This window comes from Chiloscyllium punctatum, chromosome 1 (assembly GCF_047496795.1).
Source record: "Chiloscyllium punctatum isolate Juve2018m chromosome 1, sChiPun1.3, whole genome shotgun sequence".
NCBI classification, from domain to species: domain Eukaryota; kingdom Metazoa; phylum Chordata; class Chondrichthyes; order Orectolobiformes; family Hemiscylliidae; genus Chiloscyllium; species Chiloscyllium punctatum.
Window position 1 is genome coordinate 139,653,173 of NC_092739.1, and position 18,490 is coordinate 139,671,662.

Consider the following 18,490-nt stretch of genomic DNA (forward strand, 5'->3'; position numbering starts at 1 on the left):
ATATATTGTGATGCTATTTTCATCACATTTTTCCTATAAAGTATAAATAAAATTTTCTAGTACCACAAAACTATTTTTACAAAATCCTTTTTAATACAATTTTTCTTTCTACAGTAATACAATAAATACAGTAGAATAAAAAAAACTTATATGTTGGAAGTACTGAGTATGTCAGGCAATATTTGATGAAAAAGAAACAAAACGGAATTGTCCAGGATCACCCTGATTTTGCAGAAGTGTGAATTGAGGAATCTAATTGGGAGGGAAGAAAAATTTCTGTTTCCAATGACGAGTTAAACATTTGCCGTTATATTCTCAGAATATTTCTGGTGGGTTGGCTTTCCCAGTTGGAATCTGTTTTGTATTTAATAGCATGTCATGAATACTCATCAACATTCAAGCTGCTGAAATTGCATTCATGGTGGCTATCCTATGAGTCAAAAAAAATGGGTAATTTGTTCACAAATATATGTAACGTATTATGGCTCGTGTATCTGGCAAGTAGACATCTTCCTCCAGCTCCACTGTGTACATATGCGAACAGAACCACAACAACATATGCCTTCGCCTACATTCCCCCCAAGCTGCACAGCCACTCAGAATGTCCGCACATGACGTTTAGTGTGCTGACATTGTTTGGCAATATTGACTTTGTTTCTGGAAGTTGTTATCGGTCATGGAGCACAGATGAAAACAAAGTTAGTGGGAACACTGGTCTTCACTAACTTGGCTTCTTCAGGATTTTTTTTTTTCTAAACAAATGCTTCCAGTGTTAGGATTGAACTGTCTATAAGTTAATTAGCTTATGAAAAGTCTGACCCAATGTTCAACACTTAGTGTTAGAAATGAATCTTGACAAGACCAACAAGCCTGTCCAAGTGAGTCAGCAACACTGTCTGCTCCTAAAAAATCTGACTGTGTCAAGCAAGCATGCCTGAATTCAAAGGAGAGATTTAAATCAAAAGGTCATTTTTTTGTGATTATGTCCCTATTACATGCAAGTCTTTGGTGAAGTGCTATCAGATGTATACGTTCTCCTGGTGTGATAAAAGGTTTGTGATTTGCTCACTGTTGCTACTTTTTTTATGTATTAAATGTGAACCAAAGCAGATGTGTGAGAGGCAGTATCATGTGGTGCCAGTAAAGATACATTGATAGCTGCAAAGAAGTGGCACACATTGATTTCACTTAAGGCACTCAATCTCATGTATGAAAGTTCTCTGCAGTTGCAATTTTGCAATGCCAGCTCTTACTCAGAGGAGCATGTGAAGAATTGAATAGACAGTGGCACATACCCTGGTGGATGACTGCAGTGCTCTGTCCTCTTGCAACACTGGTGCTAGGTTTCCTTGAAGCACCCAGGGGTGTTAACCTCAATGGCCAACTTTGTCCGAGCTGCGTTTATATGTCATGAAAGCGTTTTTTCGCCACATATTACCTGATCCCTTGACTTTCCTATGGTAAGGCTGATGAGCAGAGGTTGACTGATGGTCCTAGTTTGGAGTGTGTTCAGGTGGCTTTAAAATTTTTTAAATTCATTTGTGGGATGTGGCATCACTGGCTGGCAGCATTGTATTGCTCATCCCTAGTTGCCTTGAGAAGGTAGTGATGAACTGCCATCCTGAACCACTGCAGTCTACCTGTTGTGAGCTGACCCACAATGCCATTATGGAGGGAATTCCATGAGTTTGACCCAGTGACGGTGAAGGAATAACAACTTATTTCCAAGTCAGGATGGTGAGTGGCCTGGAGGGGCACTTGAAAGTGTTGGCATTCCTGTTTATCTGCTGCTCTTGTCCTTGTACATAGAAGTGGTTTTGGGTTCAGAAGGTGCTGTCTGAGGATCTTTTTTTAGATTCGATTCCCTACAGTATGGAAACAGGCCCTTCGGCCCAACAAGTCCACACCGACCCTTCGAAAAGTAACCCACCCAGACCCATTCCCCTACCCTAGATTTATCTCTGACTAATGCACCTAATACTATGGGCAATTTAATATGGCCAATTCACCTGACTAGTACATCTTTGGATTGTGGGAGGAAACTGGAGCACCTGGAGGAAACCCACGCAGACACGGGGACAATGTGCAAACCCCACACAGACAGTCACTCAATGCGGGAATTGAACCCAGTTGCTGCTGCCAAGAGGCAGCAATGCTAACCACTGAGCCACTGTGCCGTCCCTTGGGACAGCAGTATAACTTGTAGATAGTTCACACTGCTATTACTGAGCGTTGTTGGTGGAGGGAGTTGATGCTTGTGGATGTAGTGCCATCCAGCTTAGAACCTAGAATGTTTTAGCAGGGGAGAGAACTTTCTGCATACCTATCACTACCTATCACTACAATTTGGCATTTTACCTGTTCATGAACATGAAATGAGTTGAAAAGAATGCAACCGTGCGGAAAAACCCATGTCTTGTCCATGAACATAAGGCCCTCTTATCTGAGTGCATGCCTCTTCACTTAGTCAAAAACATAACATTTCAGGTTAAATGACCTTACATCGGAATAATAACTCTATTTATAATAGCTTTATTTATTCCTACTTCCCAGATCTTCCTCACAGAATCAGAGAATTGTACAGTACAGAAGGAGTCTGTTCACTTTATGTGGAAAAGTTATCAACTTTATCCTGTTCCCTGTACCTTTAAAACTACTCTTTTTTTCAAATACTTTCCATTTGTCTTTTAAAAGCTGTTACAGTCTTTTTTTCCACTACTCCTTCAACTACAATATTCTATATCTCAACAAAAGTCCACTTAAAAGAAAACCTTATAACCTCTGGTCTTATCCAAATTAATCTCTTCAGTATCCTCTTCACAATATGTCTTTTGTGATAGAACATAGTTCGAACCAGTTTTAATATTAACTCCATACTTTGCTAATTACCTAATTTCTGAAAAACCCTTGACCTCTACAACTAGAATGACAAACAGATATGTGGGAATACCACTTCCCTCAAGTTCCACTCCAAGCCCCACGTCATCCTTACTTGAAACTACATTGTTATTCTTTCACTTCCATTGGATTAAAATCTGCAATTCCCTAATTAATGGCATTGAGTGTACCTCTACCAGATGGTATGAAGTAGTTCAAGGAGATCACTGACCATCGCCCTCTCAAGGGCAAATTAGGAATGCGCAGTAAACGTTCACCTTGCTAGGTTGCTCACTTCCATGAATTAATAAAATAAACTATCTGATAGTCCAACTGAATGATATTCCGGGGTGACTCAGTCCTTGAGATCCAATTTCATGAAATGTATTTTATGCCTAAAATCCCAAAGGTACTGTTTTGTTGATTTAGCAGCAGTAATGCGTGCATGAGATAAATGTGTTCTCAGCTAATTGCTATTCCAAGAATGTTTATGGACTTCAGTTCTTTATTTCTGTTCTGATCGTTATAGTAGGAGTGAATTATAACCTCAGCTTAATTTTAGTGTTTCACTGTAAAATTCACTAACAGGATGGAAGCATTAAAAATACAAAGCTAAACCAGTAGAAATGTTAAAGGATTAGTCTTCTAGTTCCAGATTTTCATTGCTTACAAATTCAACCATCTGCCATGGCAGGATTTGAACCTGGATTCATGGGACATTACCTGTGTCTCTGAGTTAGTAGTCTCGTGACAATAGCATTCGGCCATCACCTGCCCTGAACTAAAGTTCTTGTCACTGGTAACATGCCCTGATAGTATAAAAATATTATGCAGATGCCTTCCACTGTCATTTTTCCTGCCCTCCTGCCTCTCAGCCTGTCTTAAGATGACTGGTAAAGTCCAGCCCAATGTTTCAATCTCTGGCACCATCTTGCTCAGTTTAGATTCAACAGGCTCTGTAACTTTAATGTGCATAATTTATGTAGAATCTTCTCTGGATTAGGGTAGCACAAACTAGACGTAGAACTGCAGCCCAAGTAATATTTTGTACAAATTTATTTTGTTTGCTTAAGTTCCTATTCATAAAAGCAAAATTGCTATTATGCCTTTTTATGGCAAGGGGTAGTTGTCAATATTCTTGATGATTATTCTCTAATTAGTTTTGCACATTATCAGGAAAATAAAGTAGACACTGAAATTAATGTTGGGTTTTAAAATAAGTAGATTTTCCACTTGTTAGCAGAAATAATCTGCAATTTAATCAACATTTAAGCATATTTGTAAAACAAACAATTTGTTCCAAATTTTATTTACTTTCTCAGCACTTGCTTACAACTGACTTACAAATATCTATCTATTAATTGCATCTTTAGCAAAATTACAATCAAGCAATGATCACAGTGAAACAACAAGATGACCATAAAAGTCTGCTTGATTTGATAATGCCTTTTAGGGCAGGACATCTGTCATCCTTATTTAGTCTCATTTATACTTGGCATCAGGTCCAATCCAGTGTAAGTTGACTCTTAACTGGCCTGGCAAGCTACTCAGTTACACCAGAAGTATAATCACTGTGAGAGTATCTTCACCACATGGACTGTAATGGTTCAAGGGCAAGTAAGGATTGGCAGCAAATACTAGCTTTACCAGTGCATTCAGTGTGTGTAAATCCATTAAAAAAAAGCCTTGTTCAATGGACTCAAAAACATGCAGTTTGCATTCTCTTTAATGTAGATTATTTGGATTTTCAAAGGACTATTGACAAAGTCCCACATTAGAAATTAATGTGCAAAATTAAAGTGCATGGGATTGGAAGTAGTATTTTGAGATGGACAGAAAATTGCTTAGAGGATAGGAAACAAAGGGTAGGAATAGCATGGATCTTTTTCTGAATGACAGGCAGTGGTATACCATAGGGATTAGTACTAGCACTCTAGCTATTCACAATTTATGTTAATGATTTAGCATAACATAAATATATGTCTAAATACAACATCTTGAAGTTCACAGATGACACAAAACTGGGTTGAAGGGTGAGCTGTGAGGAGCATGCAGAGATTTTGCAGTGTGATTTGGACAGGCTGTAAGTAAACATTCTTGTAGACATCCTTCCTGATGAAGGGCTCCTGCCTGGAACGTTGATTTTCCTGCTCCTCGGATGCTGCCTGACCTTCTGTGCATTTCCAGCACCATTCTAACCTTGACTCCAATCTCCAGCATCGGCAGTCCTCACTTTCGCCCTGTAAGTAAACAAATGCATGGCAGATGCATTATAATATAGATAAATGGGACGTTATCCATTTTAGTTGCAAAAATAGGAAGACAGATTGTTATTTGAATGGCTGGAAATTGAGAGAAGGGAGTGTGTGATGAGACCTGGATGTCCTTGGGCATCAGTTGCTAAAAGTAAGCACACAGGTGTGGTAAGCAGTAAAGAAGGCATACTGTACGTTGGCCTTCATAGCAAGAGGATTCAAGTATAGGAACAAGGATATCTTGCTGCAGTTGAACAGGGCATCGATGTGGCCACATCTGGAACATTGTGTGGTTTCCTTATCTGAGGAAGGATGTTTTTGCCATAGAGGGAGTGCAACAAAGGTTTACCAAATTGATTCTTGGGATGGCAGGGCTGATGTAATATAAGGAGATATTGAGTTGAATAGAATAGTATTCATTGGTGTTTAGAAGAGTGAAGGGGGTGGCTGTGCGAATGTCATAGAAATGTGTAAAATTCTGACAGGACTAGACAGATTAGATGCAAGAAAGATGTTCCTATGGTAGGGAGTCCAGAACCAGGTCATCATTTAAGGATAATGGGTAAAACATTTAGGACTGAGATGAGGAGAGCTTTCTGCACACAGAGTGGGTAAGCCTGTGGAATTCACTATCACAGAAAGTGATTGAGGCCAAAACATTATATGTTTTCAAGAAGGAGGTAGATGTAACTCTTGTGGCTAAAGGGATCAGGGGAAATCAGGGAGGGTAGGATTAAGGTACTGAGCTCAAGAATCAGCCATGATCATATTGAATAGCAGAACAGGCTCAAGGGGTTGAATGGCCTACTTCTACATTTATATCCTCTGTTTCTATATTTAGCCCATCAAAATGATAAATTGTTGACTGATTTGTATAGTTTTTAGCAGCTGCTGCAATCATCAAATATTGAGACAATGAAATTTCACCACCAGCGTCAGCAAGTTATGCAATAAAACCAGAATTTTAAAGGTATTGCTGTCTGAAGGCTATTTTTAGAGTCTTAAATGTTAGAGCTTTTGGTTCCTATTCAAAAATAGGAAGTATGGTTCTATTTAGGAAAGTTGAATAATGTTATTCTTCTAAACCTCTGACAACCTTTCTTCACATATATTTTTGAGTCTAAGATCAGTCCAACTGAACACTTATTAAACACTGTCTGAATTCCACAGTTTAATCAAGTATACCATATGACACATTGACCTGAAACTTGATGTTGCGATGTTCTAGTGTGGACATTATGTAGGATTACGCCAATCACCTAATTGTTTACATCGCTGTTCATCAGATTTAAACAGAAATCAATAATGCCATGTCTTTGAGAGGCCTGTTTAACAATTTTACTGCTCCACAAAGTCTGTTTAAATTAGTCTAAATTGCACATACTGAAGTAGTTCTTAAATTGTTATTTTGTCTGTTAATGTATATTAATTCTTAGAAATTCTCAAAGTATTTACTCAACCAAATGAATTACCTTTGTTTGTATAGCCTTTATTATGTAGACAAATGTCACAGCTAATTTTCGCATAGCAAGCTTTCAACAATCAGTGTGGCTCAGTGATTAGCACTGCTGCCTCACAGCACCAAGGACCCAGGTTCAATTCCTGCTATGTGGAGTTTGCACATTCTCCCCATGAGTTTCCTCCAGGTGCTCTGGTTTTCTCCCACAATCCAAAGATGTGCAGGTCAGATGAATTGGCCATGCTAAATTGCCCATTGTGTTCGATGCATTAGTCAGGAGTAAATATAGGGTAGGGGAATGGGACTGGGCGGGTTACTCTTCAAAGGGTTGGTATGGACTTGTTGGGCCGAAGGGCTTGTTTCCATACTGTAGGGAATCTAATCTAATCAATCATTTTGCCATGTGCTGTGGGTGGGATGGAGACATCAGCGTCTTCTCGAAAACAATAAAACCAAAGAACTGCGGATGCTGGGAATCAGAACTGGTTCTGAAGAAGGGTCACTGGACCCGAAACATTAACCCTGTTTTGGAAATAATTCCCAGAGGCCCAAGTGGAAAATGAGGTGATGTCCTTCTAGCTTGTGCTGAACTTTTCTGGAGCACTTTGGCAAGCCTGAGACAGAGATGTTGGCCAGTGAACATGGTGGTGTGTTGAAGTGGCAGAAAACTGGAAGCTCAACTGAAGACCTAATTAGGGGTTCTACAAAGCAGTGACCCAGTCTACACTTTGTTTCCCCAATGTAGAGGACACCACATTGTGAGTAGCAAATGAAGTAGACTAGATTGAGTGAATTGCAGCTAAAGCGCTGTTTCACCTGAAAGGTTTGATTGGGTCCTTGGATACTAAGGAGAGAGGAAGTATATGAACAGAGTTTACACCTTCTGCAGTTGCAGGGTAAGGTGCCATGGGGAACCTTCATTTTCTGCTTGACAACCTGACAGTCTTCTGCTCACAATATCTAATTCAACAACTTTGGGACTTGAGCTTCTCCCATGTACTTTGCCCAAACCCCACACTCTGGGCTTTGTTATCACGTTGTCTGCTATTACACACAGTCAAAACGTGTTGTGCTGGAAAAGCACAGCCGGTTAGGCAGCATCCAAGTAGCAGGAGAGTCAGTGTTTCAAGCATAAGCGCTTCATCAGGAATTAGGGAAGGGGGGCCCAAGGGGGCTGAGAGATAAATGGGAGGAGAGTGAGGCTGAGGTGAAGGTAACGTGGAACGCGATGGCTAGATGAAGCTGGGGAGTGATAGTGATAGGTTGGAGTGGAGGGGATAAGTGGGAAGGAAGATGGACAGGTAGGACAGTTGGCGGTGCCGAGTTGGAGGGTTGGATCTGGGATAAGGTGGGAGGAGGGGTGATGAGGAAACTAGCGAAATCGACATTGATCCAGTGTTGTTGGAGGGTCTCAATGCAAAAGATGAAGTGTTCTTCTCCAGATGTCGGGTGGCTAGAATTCTTCCACTTTGGTATCTCCAGCGTTTACCTAGCCAAAGTCCTGTACAGCTTCTACATGACTTCCCATTTCTTATAATCTGTACTATGACTGATAAAGGCAAGGATCCCATAAGCCTTCTTAACTGCCCTATTAACTTCTCTTCAGGGATCTGTGGATAAGCATCCCAAATCCCTCTGTTCTCCTGAGATTCCTAATGTCTTGCCATTCATTGAGTACTCCCTTGTCTTGTTACTTCTTCCAAAGTGCATCATTTCGGACTTTTCTTCTTTTAAAAATAGCCCTGGACATTGAATTTTTTGTCTTCTGCATCCATTTGGATCTGTTCAGCTCTGCTCATTCAGTGAACGCACTTTGACCCTCACCATCTTTCCACTCACTCATCCTTCCCTTTTGTCAACAACATTAAAAACATCATTTTTCAGTTCTCTTCAGTTCTAAATAAGTTAATAGACTGAAAACGTTAACTCTGTTTTTTTTAAATCTACCAATAATACGACCTGCTGAGTGTCTCTAACATTTTGTTTTTATTCATTAACTAGTAGTTTAGCAACACATGAACTATTGTAAATGATTATTCCAGTAGTCATAATCTCTCATGAAATTTATTTTATCAATTTAAATTAGAAATTTGTGGAGGTAATGATCTAGTGCTAGTATTACTGGACTGTTAATCCAGAGACCCAAGTAATGTTCTAAGAACCCAGGTTCAAATTCAGCCATGAGCTGAAAATGTATTGCTGGAAAAGTGCAGCATGTCAGACAGCATCCAAGGAGCAGGAGAATTGATGTTTCGGGCATGAGCCCTTCGTCATGCTTCCTGAAGAAGGGCTCATGCCCGAAACGTCGATTCTCCTGCTCCTTGGATGCTGCCTGACCTGCTGCGCTTTTCCAGCAACACATTTTTCAGCTCTGATCTCCAGCATCTGCAGTCCTCACTTTCTCCTCAAATTCAGCCATGGCAGATGCTGGAATTTTAACTCAATATTAAAAATCTAGAATTAGGACAATGATCATGAAACCATTTCGGAAAAGCCCATCTGGTTCAGATGGCTTCACGAATGCCTTTTACATGGTCTGGCCTACATGTGACTCTAGACCCACAATAATGTGGTTGACTCTTAACTGTCCTCTGGGATGGGTAAAAAATGCTGGCTTAGCCAGCAATACCTTCATCTTGTGAATGAATAAAAAAATTTACTTGCATTCTATATTGGATATATGATTTTATTTGATAGATAAGTGAGAAGTGTATTGATTCATTGACGTTGGAATGTACAGTAAATAGATGTTTCTGGTGCTAATTTAATGAAAGCCCGAGCATTAATCTCCATCCAGAATACTAAAAGCATTTTCAGTTATTTTCAAATGATTGCATGACGTTTAATTATATCCTTATGTCTCTATTCAAAATCTCTTGGTCAAAGGCTGAATTAAATCCTATCAGGATTGATTTCCTGTCAAACTGATGCATTAATAAGGCCATTAGGGAAAGTGGAACAATGTGAACAACCAGATTAAATGATCACTCAATTTACATTTATGAACTCAACTGGCACTCCCCGCTTAAAAGTCAACTATTGTTGGCACGCTTGGCGTATATTCCAAAATCTACTTTGATCTGTTTATAACTGTGCTTTGCTACCTGCTATTAAAAGCAGTCAATAATAATTAGGAATTTGATGACCTACCTACTCACTCTTGCACATTACTTCAGATATAATCGTAGTTGATGGGAAAACCTTGAAACCAAGAGGAGAAAACCCGTTAATCAGATCAGAAGCCTCCAAAAAAAGACAGAAACCAATATTATTCTGCAATTAAAGTTTCAATATAGTCATCAACAGTATTTATACATGTTCTACATTGTCACCACCAATGTTGTTAGCAAGCATACTTTTATTACAGAGTTATTCCCTGGACATTTTGACATTCTAATCGCAACCATCCTGCCAACTTGAAATCTTTCTTGCAGTGAATTATCTTTTATAAATATTTCCTATGAATCCTTTTATAGTTTAGAAATTGAAGAATTCAAACAGAGTCAAATACAACTCGGCATGGTGGCACAGTGGTTAGCAATGCTGCCTCACATCGCCAGAGATCCGGGTTCAAATCCCGCCTCGGGTAACTGTCTGTGTGGAGTTTGCACATTCTCCCCTTGTCTGCATGGGTTTCCTCCCACAGTCTAAAGGTGTGCAGGTTAGGTAAATTGGCCATGCTAAATTGCCCGTAGTGTTAGGTGAAGGGGTAAACGTAGGGTAATGGGTCTGGCTGGGTTGCTCTTTGGAGGGTTGGTGTGGACCCCTTGGGCCAAAGGGCTTGTTTCCACACTGTAAGTAATCTAATCTAAAACTCAGTCTAAGATGGAATTGATGTATGTGTAGGGAAATACACAAAGTGAAGTCAACAAGGTTGTGGCTGGCTCAAAGAAAGGGAAGATTAAGAATTAAGTATTCCTAGCTTCATGGTATTCAGGAGAACTAAGGAAAAAAGAAAAAAACATGAGGGTGGATAGTGGCATTATTGCTGTATCATTAATCCAGAAACCCAACTCATGTTAGGGTGACCCAGGTTAGCACTCCACCAGGGCAGATGGTGGAATTTGAATTCTCAATGAATAAAGAATCTGTACTTAATTAATTTACTGATGTTCACGAAATCATTGTTAATTGGTGGAAAAACCATCTGGCTCATTAATGCCCTTCAGTAATTCCAGACCATCAGCAGTTACCCTCTAAAATTACCTAGCAAGCCACTCAGTTTTATTAATCACTACATCTCAACAAAGAAATGAAGGTGGATGACCACCGGCATCAACCTGGGCATCAGAAATGACAATAGCAAGAACAGCCCTTTCAATCCTGCAATGTCCTCCTTTTACTAACTTCTGTGGGTTAGTGCCAAACCTGGGAGAGTGATCTCTCAGATTAGTCAAGCAACAGCCTGACATAGTAGTACTCATGGAATCATACCTTACAATGTCCCAGATGTCACCATCATATGACCTGTCCTACTGACAGGATAGACCAGTAATAAACAGTAATCCTAGAAATTCTCAGCATTGACCTTGGACCCTATGAAGTCTAATGGCTTTAGATTAAACATGGGCAAGGAAATGTCTTGCTAATTACTAGGTATTGAGCTTCCTCAGCTGATCAATCAGTAAACCTCCATGTTGAATACCTTGAGGAAAAACTGAGGGTGGCAAGGGCTCAAAATGTACTCTAGGTGGGGGATTTCAATAAATACCACCAAGAATGATTTGGCAGCTGCACTACTGATCGAGCTGGTCAGGTCCTAAAGGACATAATTGCTAGACGAAGTCTGTGGCAGGTGGTAAGGGAACCTCCAAGTCACCTCACTATTCTGACTTGGAAATATGTCACTGTCGTTGGCTCAAAATCCTGGAATTCTCTCCCTGAGGGCATTGTGGGCCTACTCCAGCATGTGGACTGCAGTGATTCAAGAAGGCAGCTCATCACCACCTTCTCAAAGCAATAAGGGATAGGTAATAAATATTACACTCTCCACATCTCACGAATGAATAAAAAGAAACTGCTTTTACGCTGTAAGTCATCTGTATAAGTATACCCACAGTGCTGGTCGGAAGGGAGTTTCAGGTGTTTGATGGAGCAATGGCCATGTGATTCAAGGTCAGGATAATATGCAACTTGTTTGGGAACTATGCATTTGCTGACCTTCTCCTTCCAGTTGTAGAGGTATCAGGTTTGAGAGGGGCTGCCTAAGAAGTCTTGGTACATTTTCCAGTGTATCTTTAAAATGGGTGAATCATAGAATGATATAGAATGGAAGATGATAATCGGTTTAATAGACAATCCAAAAGAAACATAGAACATGGGGCAAGAGTTGGACATTCGGCCCTTTGTGCCCGCTCTGCCATTTAATATGGTCATGGCTGATCATCCACCTCTGTATTCTGTTCCTGCTTTCTCCCCATACAGCTTTGATTCTTTTAGCCTTATATCTAACTTCTAACTGAAAACATTCCATGTTTTATCCTCAACTGCTTTCCGTGGCAGAGAATTCCACAGGTTGACCATTCTCTGGGTGACAGCTTGGTGAGACCATACCTGGAGAATTGTATGCAGTTTCTCTGTCAGAGAAAGCGGTCTTTCTCTTCAGATAGACTCATAGCGTCGTACAGCATCGAAACAGACCGTTTGGTCCAACTGTTCCGCACTGACTAGATATGCCAATCTGATCTATTCCCATTTGGCAGCATTTCGCCTATATCCCTCTTTAACCTTTCATATTCATGTACCCATTCCAATGCCTTTTATATTTTGTAATTGTAGCTGCCTCCATCACTTCCTTTGGCAGTTTGTTCCATCCATGCACCATCCTCTGCATGAAAAGATTACACTTCAGGTGCTTTTTAAATCTTTCCCCTCTCGCCTTAAACCTAAGCCCTCTAATTTTAGACTCCCCTACCCTAGGGAAAAGACCTTGGCTATTAACCCTGTCTGTGCCCCTCATGATTTTATATACCTCTACAAGGTCACCCCTCAATCTCTGACGCTGCAGGGATAAAAACCCCACCTTATTCAGCGTTTCCCTATCACTCAGTCGGTCTCGTCCTGGCAACATTCTTGTAAGTTTTTTCTGCACCCTCTAAAGTTTTAACAGCATTTCTCTGGGCGGCATGGTGGCAGTGGGTGGCACGGTGGCACAGTGGTTAGCACTGCTGCCTCACAGCGCCAGAGACCCTGGTTCAATTCTTGCCTCAGGTGATTGACTGTGTGGAGTTTGCACATTCTCCCCGTGTCTGTGTGGGTTTCCTCCCACAGTCCAAAGATGTGCAGGTCAGGTGAATTGCCCATAGTGTTAGGTGAAGGGGTAAATGTAGGGGTACGGGTGGGTTGCGCTTCGGTGGGTTGGTGTGGACTTGTTGGGCCGAAGGGCCTGTTTCCACATTGTAAGTAACCTAATCCTATCATCAGCAGCAGGCAAAGGCCCTGAAATCGCAGTATAAAGGGCAAAGAGTGGGATGAACTCCTGACATAAATACAGAGAGCTTTCTTGATCAAAATGGTTCGAACCAAATGAGGAAATAGGCAATGTTATTACTAGTTCTGGAGAATGAAGTGAGGCAAACTGATATACAGCAAACTTTTTAATTAACTGGCACCACTGGGACCAGGAGTCTAGCGGTTGATGAAATATTCTGGCTGATCAAGAAGTCCACATAATCAATGTAAAAACACACGCTAAGTACATTCTGTTCTGATTTAATGTGATAGTTCTGTTCTCTGCAATCTTGCGTTATATGAAAATCACATAATAGCTGTACCATTTAAACTAATGGGGTCAGAATATAGCCAATACCAGTAAGGAAAGTTCACGTTCTACAAATAATGGTCTAAATTTTTCAATTGCATTAAAGCCAATTCACGTTGGAGAAATGCATTAAACCAGAACCAACTATAATATAAACAGAATGCTGGGGGTGTGCACATTACTGTTGTACTTTCTTTGCAACATAAAACACTTAAATAATAATTTAGATAAAACTAACCAGGAGAGAGCCTTCTCATTTGCATCCTTAACTGACATCTCAGAGATCATGATAATACAGTAAACTTCCAGTATTTCAGGGTGTAAGTTTTGCCAGTTTGTCAAGAGTGCCGGTTCATAAGGTGGCAGTTAAAACAAAGTTTGCTGTATTTCAATGGACAAACATTTGAGGAATAATGATTATAATATTGGTTCAGAACAATTACGGAGAAAGATCAGGAGCAATCAAGTTTAAAAGTATTTGACTAGAAAAGGTTAACTTTACTGAGTTGAAAAGGAATTTGGTCCAACAGGATTGGATTCAAAAATTGATGGGCAAAACACTAACTAAATGATGGGAGGTCTTCAAAGAATAGGCACGTTCCATTGGGATGGAAAGTGAAAGGGCATTTAAACTAGAGCCCCTTAGATGACTAAAGATGTAGATCTGAATATGAGCTGTTACCAGAGGCAGGATAGAAATATGTCAGAAATGAGAATGAAAACTGGTACCAGCTGACAAGTCAGTTTCCTGTCAACATGGGCTGCACATAGGGGACAGAATGAAACTCCAAGAGCAAATGTAGTGTGGATGAAAGGGCCATATAATTAGGTGTACAGTGCAGAGTGGACTGAGCCATCATTTCTTCAACTATCTTGGACCGTTTCAGAGCCTTGGATTGCCACTGATGATATGCAGGGAGGGACCTCCTGCCTTGACACCATGCTCCAAGGACACATCTGCCAGTGACAAGACTTGCTGCTGCTGAAAGAGCTTCCACCATTCCGATATACTGCTCTCCTCGCTGAAGTTCCCACCTCATTCATCTAAACGCCAGTGAACACAGTCTTAACCAATCCTTCAAACATCAGTCCTGCCATCCCTGGAATCAATCTAGTATATCTTTGTTGTACTCCCTGAGATAAGGAAACTAAAATCACAAACAATTCTCTAGGTGTGGTTTCAGCAAAGTCTTACCCAGTCAGATTGGAGAAAGTGAGGACTGCAGATGCTGGAGATCAGAGTCAAAACGTGTGGTGCTGGAAAGGAACAGCAGGTCAGGCAGCATCTGAGGAACAGGAGAGTCGACGGTCCAAGCATAAACTCTTCATCAGGAACATTCACTGTGCTTTTCCAGCCCTACACATTTTGACCCAGTCAGGTTATAGAGTCCTCTACCTCAGAAAGTGGTTCAAGACAAAACATTGAATGTTTTCAGTAAGGTGTTAGATCTAATTCTTAGGGCTAGGTGGGAATCAAAGGGTGTCTGAGAAAGCAGGAACAAGATACTCAGTTGGATGATTAGACATGATCATATTAAGTGGTGGAACAGGCTTGAAAGGCTGAATGACCCCAATTTTCTAAGTTTCTATTAGATTATCTATCAAAGAACCAGCAAAGGCACAATGCACTGATTATCATTCTTTTATTCTGTAGCATTCTATGATTCACCCACAAATTGTCAATCCTACTCAACTCATTTCACAGGTCCTACACAATTGAAACTAACTCATGATTTCTATATGTATCCATTGTAAAATTGCTTACAATAGTTTTTTTGTAATTTACTATAATTTCTATACTTTAGGAATTATTTTTTAGAATCATCATATTATTGCCATGGAGTCCATGTGTACTTATTCCATCCCAACTTGACAAGCTGCTCCGCATCTTCCTAAAATCTTACAAATTTAGTGGTAATTAATGACAATATTTTTGGTTTGCAGCTCCAGCAGATAAATATTCACATTTTTCAAGAGAATGAAATGTACAGGGGATGCTCCAAGTGAAGCTTGTACATTTCACTGTTCTTTAACCTCCGCCCCCTTCCCTCCCTTAACTGATAAAATTACAGCCTTGTATTTCATAGCAACCATTTAGTATTGTCTTATGACTAGGTCTGTAAAAACAAAGTAATGATAACAAATGTGGTAACACTGCAGAGTAATTGTGTCATGTGATAAATTAATTGAGAATGAGATGTAGTTCTGAAAGTTCAGAGAAAAATAAAAAGCCTGTGCAATAATAGGAATGAATTGATATATTGTAAACCAGTAATAATGTTGACTCATGTTTATTACATTGAAATATGAAACTAATACTCCCTAAAATCTGTTAGAACATGAATTGGCCTGAGCACTGTACTATGCTTTGAAATGCTTCAGCATTGTGTTAATTATTGTGATCCAGGATTTCGAAGCTACTTGGATGCTGCCTGAACTGCTGTGCTCTTCCAGCACTACTAATCCAGAATCTGGTTCCCAGCATCTGCAGTCATTGTTTTTACCTTATTGTGATTAGGAGTCTGGTGTGCCAATTTACAATTTTTGTTGCTGAATAAAAACTAGAAACTACAATTGCACCTGCCATGGGTTGCCAAAAGTCTGTTTTTGATGCCGGGCAACAGAGTATTTTGAGCACAGCAGATGAGAACATGGAGTATTCTATTTGACCCCATGAACCTGCTGTGTTGTTCAATTGAATGATGGGAATGTAGCATGACCTTTTTATAAAATGGTTCATGCAACTTGCAGGTATCAATGTGTTAATAATTCACACCTCTCCGCATCATGTAAAGCTTAAAACAGCTACATAATATCAATTATATCAATAATAGCATATGTCTGATGTTCATCAATTTGGATGCAAATACTTTGGCCTAAGTTTTTGTTTCCAATTTCTTGAGATGGAGTAATTTCGGCCTCTGGTAATGAGAGTTTTCAAAGGAGTTTGGTTGCCCGAGGGAAGAGTTCAAGAGTAGCAACAAGGGCTGCCACCTGTGAAAATGAACTTTGAGAAAGGCCCATCATAATAATCAATGACTGCAATGCAGCTGTTAAAACAGCAATAAAATAAATATCCCATCAACCTTTTATCTGTCACAACTCTTCATCACCCATAGGCTGTCCATTTCCTAGTCACGACTCCACACCCTCACGACCACTCATTCACTTCATAAAGCCGTACAGCCATTAGAATTAGGAACAGGACTATTCCATTCAGCCCATCAAGTTATCCCCCAATCATTAGTATCATAATTGATCTGCCATTCCTCATGGCCACTTTCCTGCCTTTTCCTTATACCCCTTGATTCTCCTACGGATCAAGAATCTATCTATCTCAGTAGACAGCACATTTAGTGAGCTGCTCTCACCGCAAGTAAGGGCTACTCAAGCAGAAAAGCATTGGGTGACCACCAGGAAGACTTAAGCATGGGCAGGTAGTGTAGGAACCTCCTGTTGCTATCCCCCTTTTTCAAACAGATATACCATTTTGAATACTGTTGGGGGGAATGATCTCTCAGGGGAAAGCAGCACCAGCCAAGTTTCTGGTACCACAATTGGCTCTGCTGCACAGCAGGAGAGAAAAAATGCTAGGAGTGCTTCAGTGATAGGGGACTCAGTTATAAAGAAAACTGATACATATTCTTTCACAGCAAACAGGACTGTCAAATAGTATGTTGCCTCCCTGTTGCCAGGGTTGGGGATGTCTCAAAGTAGCTGCAAGGCATTCCAAAGGGCGTGGCTGATTCACCAGCAGTGGTGGATGCCAGAAACATGGGTAAAAACAGGAATTTACAAAGTTAGGCAGCAGATTAAAGAGGAAGACTACTGAAGTGGTAATCTCCGGATTAGTTCCAGTGCCATGTGTTACTAAGTATAGGAATAGGAAGATAAGTCAGATGAATGTGTGGCTAAAGGGATAGTGTCAGAGGGAGGACTTTAGATTTTTGGATAATTGGAACAGTTCCTTGGGTAGGGGGAACCTGTAGAAGCTGTACATTTGCATTTGAACCAGAATGGGTCCAATGTCCTTGTTCGGAGGTTTCCTCATGTCCTTGGGGAGGTTTAAAACTGATGGGACACATAATAGATGTAAAGTTGAAGGTCCAAGGTGTAGAAGGAATGCAAGGACACTTCATTAAGTGGAGAAGATATGAGCAGGGTAAGGCTGAGGGACTCTGGAAAGCTAAACTATCTATTTTAATGCAAAGAGCTTAACTGGCAAGGCGAATGAGCTTAGAGCATTGATAGCATGTGGGAAAATGCTATTATTGCAATCACTGAGACATGGTACATGGTTGAAGGAAGGACATGTCTGGCAGCTCAGCATTTAAGGATGTAGTAGTTTCAGATGCAGTATGGGGGAAGTAAGAGAAATGGAGACATTGCATTATTGATCAAAGAAACCAAAACTGCAGTAATAAGGGAGGACATCCTAGAAGGATCTTCATCTGGGTAGAGCTTACGAATAGTGTGTTGGTTGACATTGACATGGCCTATTTCTGTGACCTTATGGCTTAAATATAAACAAGGACTCTCCGCACAGCTCTTTGTGGCGAGGTGTTCCAAAAGTTGTCAATGCTCTGAGAGAATATATTTCTCTTCATCTCAGTCTTACATTGATGCCCTTTTATTCTGAGACTATGCCCTCTGGTCCTAGATTCTCCCATGAAGGGAAACATCTTCTCAGACTTTACACTATTAAGCTGCTGAAGAATCCTATATCACCTTGCATTCTTTTAAACGCCAGTGAGTAGACTTCCATCGTATTTAAACTTCATTTATAAGACAATCCCTCCATACCAGGCATAAACCTAGTGAATTGTCTCCAATGAATTGAAACCTTCTTTTCAATAAGGGCACCAAAACGGGTTGCAGTACACCAAATGTGGTCTCATCAGCACCTTGTACAACTACATACGACTTTCCTACTCTTATACCCCAACCCCCTTGAAATATGGGCCAACATTCCATTTGCCTTCCTGATTGCTTGCTGCATCTATGTGCTAGTTTTCTGTGTTTCAAGCGCAAGTATCCCCAAGTCAATAGGCAATAGATGCAGGAGTAGGCCATTCTGCCCTTCGAGTGTGCACCACCATTCATTATGATCATGGCTGATCATCCTCAATCAGAATCCTG

At 40.4% G+C, this 18,490-nt stretch overlaps 1 protein-coding gene across 11 annotated transcripts in view; it reads left to right on the forward strand.

Moving 5' to 3' along the window:
* ccdc142 (coiled-coil domain containing 142) overlaps nt 1-18,490 on the forward strand; it is a 177,800-nt gene that overhangs the window by 96,648 nt on the left and 62,662 nt on the right. The gene's annotated exons all lie outside the window — the stretch shown is intronic.